Genomic DNA, 7,176 nt, shown 5'->3' with positions numbered 1-7,176 from the left:
GGAGGAGGAGGAGGAGGAGGAGGAGGAGGAGGAGGAGATTGGATTTATACCCCGCCCTTCACTTGGAGTCTCAGAGCGGCTTACAAACTCCTTTCCCTTCCCCTCCCCACAACAGACACCCTGTGAGGTGGGGAGGGGGTGAGAGAACTCTGGCACAAACTGCTCTTTCAGGAACAGCTGTGCCAGAGCTTGCAACTGACCCAAGGTCACATCAGCAGGTGCAGGTGGAGGAGTGGAGAATCAAACCCGGTTCTCCCGGATTAGAGTCCGCACACTTAACCACTACACCAAACCACAAAACAACATTCATTTCAGTGTGAGCCTTTGTGAAGTGCAAGTAACTAGCATTTCTGCATTATGTACTGCCTGGCAGGTCCTTCGTAATTTGCAGAGCCTGTCCCAGAACAATGGCAATTGCATCACTGGCCTTGAAGCACCATCCTCATCCTTCTGGAACAGCAAGCAGGTAAGTGGTGTGGACGCTGTAAGACCTCCTTTCAAAACCAGTCTTTCGGAGGATCTGGGTTAATTCTTTAAAAAAACAGAAGCTGCCAACTGCTGCCTCCACCCATTGCAATGGAAACTTAGAAAGAGGGCTATGACGCTGAAGTGCTTATGATGACTGGCTGAGGCACAAGACATTCCAGCCATAAGGACACTTGAGAACATACAAAGAGCACTGCTGAGTCAGGCCAAGGGTCCATTTACATCAGCACTGTCTCCAACAGTGCTCAGCTGACTATATCTGGGAAGCTTCTAAGTACTGGCACTTGGCAGAGTTTAAATATGCAAAGGAAGTAAAGTACTGACTGTTTAGAGAAAAAGAAGTACTGTTATAGAACACAGAAGAGAGAGAGAACCTTGACTGCCTAACCTAACTGCTGTGAGAGGAACAACAAGAGGGAACCTCTGCAGGAGCAGGAAGTCTCCAGAAGAGCCAATCAGGAGGTAGCAAGGACAGAATGTGAAATTGTGGGCAGTCCCTAATCTAGCTATGCTAACTAGCAGTCTGTCAGCTGTCCCCCTGTAGGGTGATGTTCAGATGTCTTTCATAAGGCTGCACTACAGACCTTGCATATTCCAACACTAAGCTGGATATGAAGGAAAAAGCCGTCCCTTGCACTTGTTCCTTGCACTGACATATGGTTCGTACACTTCAGAATTAGTCTTGCTATAGTAATTCCGCTGTGTAACTCCTAGCTCTGTAGATGTACATAAAATTTTTCACACCCAGAGGCTTGAAGAATTGGACCAACATCTCAATCTTTTATTAGGGGATTGGGGATGCCTGTTTCTGAATCTTTGGATTTTCTGAATAATTACATGTTCTGACGTGTAAGTATTTTAAACTGAAAGAAGCTAGTGATTGACCTTTTTCCTTTTTTAGAAAGCATAATTGATCCAAAGCTAAATATTTTGATTTGGGGGGGGGGGGGGGGGGGGGGGGAGATAGGAAGCGAGAGAGAACGTCCTGCCTGTGATGGTGTGCAGCGTATCCTTCTTCCAGTCTATCCACACTGGGCCCCTGTGCCTGAAAGAAGGGAGACATGCTTCCATACAGGGAAACATGGCCAAATGAAAACAAATGGGCAGAAAACAAATGGACACAATCCGATGTAAAATACTTTTAAGCCTCAATGATTTCACTTGGAAAACTGAACCTCATGCTTAATGATCTCCCAAGAGCAAGGCTTGGTGGTACTTCACTTTGGATGGTTTGTGCCCCGTGTCTATCCTCTGAACACAGCACTAGCACAAACACAAAAGCCACATTAAACTATAGTAGTATCTAAACAATCAGTAGCCCACACTATATGGAAGTATATTCACTACTAGGAGATCAAGCATTTCTAAATTCTGAATTTTGGCAAAGTAGCAAAACCAAAAATGCACACAAAAGGCAACTTTCCCGCATGATCTCTGTATTTCTAGGGAATGCATAGATTAATTCATAACATTTAGAAAAATCTCCAGTACTTAAGAAGTATGAATAAAAGGTGGCCACAATTGCCATTTTATGGCTACTGGGAACATGCACTCAGGGAGATAATGTACAACCTTTGACACCTTTGCCAGTTGGAAACCTTTCTGTTTTTCCGTATTCTGTAGAAAGTAGCCTTTTGTCCAGAGTACAGGTTGCACATCAAAACCATCAGATGTTGTGGCACACCCATTTCTTTTAAAACTGTCCATAGCTTTTCATGGTCTACAACGGGTGGCCAAACTGTGGCTCGGGAGCCACATGTGGCTCTTTCACACATATTGTGCGGCTCCCAGCAGGGCAGCTGGGGAAGCAAATGGGAGTCATGCCTTCCTGATCAGTCTTCCCTTCCCCAGCCAGTGTTCCCCTCCCTGGGTAGGCTGGGGGGGGGTGGACAGGGAAAGAAAGCAACTTTAAATGTATTCTCAAAGCCCCCCCAGCCAGCCAGCCAGCCAGCCAGCTTGAAGAAGGCATTTGTCTCTTTAAATCCCCCCTCCAAGCCAAGCCAGCTGGTGGGGGGGGGGCTTGGGGGGATGCATTTAAAGTTGCTTTTTTCCCATCTCTTCCTCCCCTCCCCCATCTATTTTCTTTCTCTCTTTCTCCCCTCCCTCCCCATTTTAAGTTAAATGTGTTCTCCAAGCCCCTCCACACTGCCACACCACCCAGCTCTTTAAATCGCTTCTCCAAGCCAAGCTGGCACAGTGATAGGAGGGGGGGGGCCTTGGAGAACACATTTAAAGGCATTCCCAAGCCCCCACCCTGCAACCCCACCTGCCATCTTGGAGAAGGCATTTGTCTCTTTAAATCCCTTCTCCAAGCCAAGCCAGCTGGCATGGGGGCGTGGGGAGAGGGTTTGAAGAACACATTTAAAGTTGCTTTCTTTCCATCTCTCCCTTCCCTCCTCCTTCCCCCATCTATTTGCTTTCTTTCCACCTTTCTTTGTCTCTCCTTTCCTTCCTTTCTCTCTCTTCCTTCTTTCCTCACACTCCCTCATCTATTTGCTTTTTTTGTCTCTCTCTCTTTCCCCCTTCCTCCCCTCCTTCCTTCCTTTCTCTCTCTTCCTTCTTTCCTCACACTCCCTCATCTATTTGCTTTTTTTGTCTCTCTCTCTTTCCCCCTTCCTCCCCTCCTTCCTTCCTTTCTCTCTCTTCCTTCCTTCCTTCCCCCTCTCCCTCCCCCATTTATTTACTTTCTTTGTTTCTCTTTCCACCTCTTTCATTCTTTCTTTCCACCTCTCTCTCTTTCTCTCTTAGACAAATAAGTATCATTAGCAAACAAATAACTATCATTTGACAAATAAATATCATTATCAATATCTGTTTTTACCCCTTTTGGTTTCATTTTTGCAGTTTGATTTAATATTAATAAAAAGCAAATTTGCATATTTTTAATAAAAAATGAGTGTGTAATATTTGTTCATGTCTTGTGGCTCTCAAATCATCTGACATTTATTCTATGTGGCTTTTGCATTAAGCAGGTTTGGCCACCCCTGGTGTACAACGTTAAAGGCTTTGCTGTAATCTTTGAAACACAAACCAGCTTTCTTCTGGAATTCTCTTGTATGCTGCAGTAACCACTAAAAAAGGGACAGGTACTTGGAAATAGTCATGGTACTCTTTAATAGAAAGCTAAGGTGATTCAGACCTGAAGCTGCCTCAAAAACAGTGGCAATTCTCTGGGGAAACTCCAATGAATCTACCCAGGTTGCTTTTTGAGCCCTTTGCAACTGTATAGCGATGGCAGAGCAACTCATAGGTTTGATCTCCCTAATCAGATGACGGCAATAGAATTGTTTTTGGCTGCAACCACAGACTGACTGGGGAGTGACATCACTGACCATCTCAGAAATCTAGAATGCAGCTACCAGTTCTCACTAAGCTGCCAAACAAAATAGTGGGAAAATGTGTGTGAGTGGTGGTGATTCTGAGAAACAGCTTGGGTTATAAGTGGAGTTTTTTGAACCTTCCAGAAGCTGGTGGGATTTCAAACCTGGGACCTTTGGCATGCCAAGCAGATGCTTTACCACACTGAGCCATGGCCCTCTTTCTTATGTATAGAAGCAAAGTCAAAAGTGGCCCAATAGGTGATCTAAGAAAAAAACATTGTTTTGCCAGACTTAGTTGCATACATCAACCAGAAGCTGTAGGTACATTGTAAAGCCCTTAAAGTCAACTGCAAGAAATCTTATCACAGTTGCTATATGAGAGTCTTGACATAACTTCTGGATATAAATGAACATACAGGAAATACAAGGTTCTTCTCTTTCAGGGGGATATGGCTGTACTTGAATAAGCAAGAAGTTTGAATTGGAAAGGATACACATTTGCATTTTCAGTGAGTGAAACCCCACCCATTTCCCTTCGTTCCCCCTATATTCTCCCACAGGGGTCCCCAACCACTTTAAGTCTGCTGGCATCGTTGGAATTTGGGCACAGCCCCAGCAGCTGCTGCCAAAACAATTTTGTTTTTTTTTTTAAAATCTGCACAGCCAATCAAATCTACAGTGGCCAACCAGAAACTTTGCTGGGCAAAAATCCCACCTGGCCACATCCACTTTCTAAAAACACTGGGTGCAAAGAAAGGGGTTGATGGGCACCATGGCACTCACAGGCACCACATTGGGGATCCCTGATCTCCATTTCAGAAGGAATGCTGTATGATGACAGCTTAAAACAGTTCCAGGTGGATAGCCGTGTTGGTCTGAAGCAGCAGAACAAAGTTTCGAGTCCAGTGACACCTTTAAAATACATTGTATCTGAAGAGGTGTGCATGTACACAAAAGGTCATTATCTCTCTTATATATAAAAGCTGAATGGTGGTGGCTTCTGTCCTATGGGGTGGTGAGATTGCATGCGCTCCCTCAGCCATTGGCCTGTCGGCTGCCAGTTAAGACTACTGGCGTGCCATTGGCTGGATCTGTTCCTCTTCCCTGCCCACTCCCCTTTCAGCCACTGTTCTCTGTCAGAAGCTCTGTCTCCCCTGAGAAACACACTTCTCTTGCTTAGCTCCTGTGTGGCACAAAGTTTTCCCTCAGTGAGGAACTCATAGGGTTGCCAGCTCCAAGTAAGGAAGCCAGTTTAAGGAAGCCAGAGTTTGGGGAGGGGAGAGGGGAGGCCTCAGCTGAATAGAGGCCACCAGCCAAAGCATTCTAACTTCTCCCTCAGTGGCTGTTGCTAGGCAACCAAGCTCGGCTCTACCAGTAAAACAAAGGAACAAAACCCTTTCTACGCCTTTGTGAGGAACTCATTGGGCCCAGTCCTGAGTATGGTTGCCAGCTCCAGGCTTGGAAATTCCTGCTGAGTCCTTCCGCCCCCCCAACGCTGCCTTCCATGGGATCCACCCCCCAAATCTCCAGGTATTTCCCTACTAAGAGCTGGGAAGCCTACTTTCCCTTAAGTGCCTGCTGCTGGTCAACCAAGCTTGGTTTCTGACAGTAAAAGGCCCTTTACACACCTATTTTGGAGAAATAGGAGAAAACTCATTGTGTCCTTCTACCCTGCTGACCCTCCCCCCATTACAGCCAAGGTGATGTGGCAGTCAGGGCTTCAGAGCACAGCAGAGGCTGCAGGTGAGGGGGGGAGATGGAAAGCTGAACAGTGAGGGGGAAATGTAGATTGATGCTGGCTGGGAAGGAGATAGGGTTGTCAACTCCAGGTGGAAAATTCCTGGAGATTTGAGGGATGGAGCCTGGACAGGGTGAGGTTTGAAGAGGGATGGGACCTCAGACAGGTACAGTGCCATAGACTCTGCTCTCCAAATCAGCCATTCCCTCATGGGGAACCACTGTTGCCAAAATCCAGCTGAGGGTTGGAGATCACTCAGAATTCCAACTGGTCTCCAGATGGCATTGACCAGTTCCCCTGGAGAAAATGGTAGACTCTGTGTCCTTATACCCTGCTGAGTTGGCCCCCCTATGACAGCCAAGGTGATGTGGCAGTCAGGACTTCAAAGCACGGTGGGGGCTGCTGGTATGGGGGAGATGGAAATCTGATCAGTGAGGGGGAAATGAAGGTAGGTTGATGCTTGGTGGGGAAGGGGTAGGGTTGCCAACTCCAGGTGGGAAATTCCTGGAGATTTGAGAGATGGAGCCTGGAGAGGGTGAGGTTTGAGGAGTGGGGCCTCAGACAGGTACAATGCCATAGACTCTGCCCTCCGAACTAGCTATTCCCTCATGCGGAACCACTGTTGCCAATCTCCAGGTGAGGGCTGGAAACCACTCAGAATTACAACTGCTCTCCAGATGGCATTGATCCGTTCCCCTGGAGAAAATGGTGGACTCTGTGTCCTTATATCCTGCTGAGGTTGCCATAGCAAATTGATGCTGAGTGCCCACGGCCTTGGCACTCTCCCAGAGCCTCTTTCTAGAGCTCATTGTATTTATTTCCACAATGGGCCTTATTCCTAGTCTTAAATAAAACTTGGTTGGTCTTAAAGGTGCCACTGGACTCAAGCTTAAAAGTGTTTCAGAATTTCAGGTTAAACCGGCTAAACATTTCAGCCATCTGGATGATGTGGTGGCGGAAAATGCTGCCAAGTCACAGTTGACTTACAACAATCCATTGGGAGTTTTCAAGGCAAAAGATGTTCAGAGGTGGTTTACCATTGCCTGCCTCGGCGTAGTGACCATGGAATTCTTGATAGTCTTCCATCGAAATACTAATCAGATCTGATCCTGTTAGCTCCTGAGATCTCATGAGATCAGGCTAGCCTGGACCATCAGGTGAGGGCATCTGGATGACAGGACAGTGTTAACATTTCACAACATGCTTTGCCAAATTGGCACTTAAAAGGGGCATATGTGACACAGAGAGCAGAGAAATACACTCCAAAGGCACAGGAGCCAATCAGAGGAGTGCTCTAAACCAGCCAGTAGGAGCAGTGTACTAGTGAAGTTAGGTTTCAAAGTTGAGAACAAGGGTTAGTCTAACAGGATGTTGCTGGATCTAGCATGTGACCCAGGGCTTGTTTACACAAAGGACACCTCAGTCTGACTCGCAGTTACATGTATGACTGGATGACTCTCTTGAGAAAGTGCTCCATGTGGCTCAGGAACACTGCAACAAGGTGTGAGTTCTCCCTTCCCTCTATTACTACCATTGAAAAAGCTCCATCTCCTCGTTACAAACATTGGGAACTCCAAAAATGTGGAACATAAAAAGTGCAACACAAAAACATTTATTCCGATAACCCATTCC

Source organism: Gekko japonicus, unplaced genomic scaffold (assembly GCF_001447785.1).
Source record: "Gekko japonicus isolate JY-2015 unplaced genomic scaffold, Gekko_japonicus_V1.1 scaffold368, whole genome shotgun sequence".
In the NCBI taxonomy this organism is placed as follows: Eukaryota; Metazoa; Chordata; class Lepidosauria; order Squamata; family Gekkonidae; genus Gekko; species Gekko japonicus.
This window is presented reverse-complemented; position numbering follows the sequence as displayed.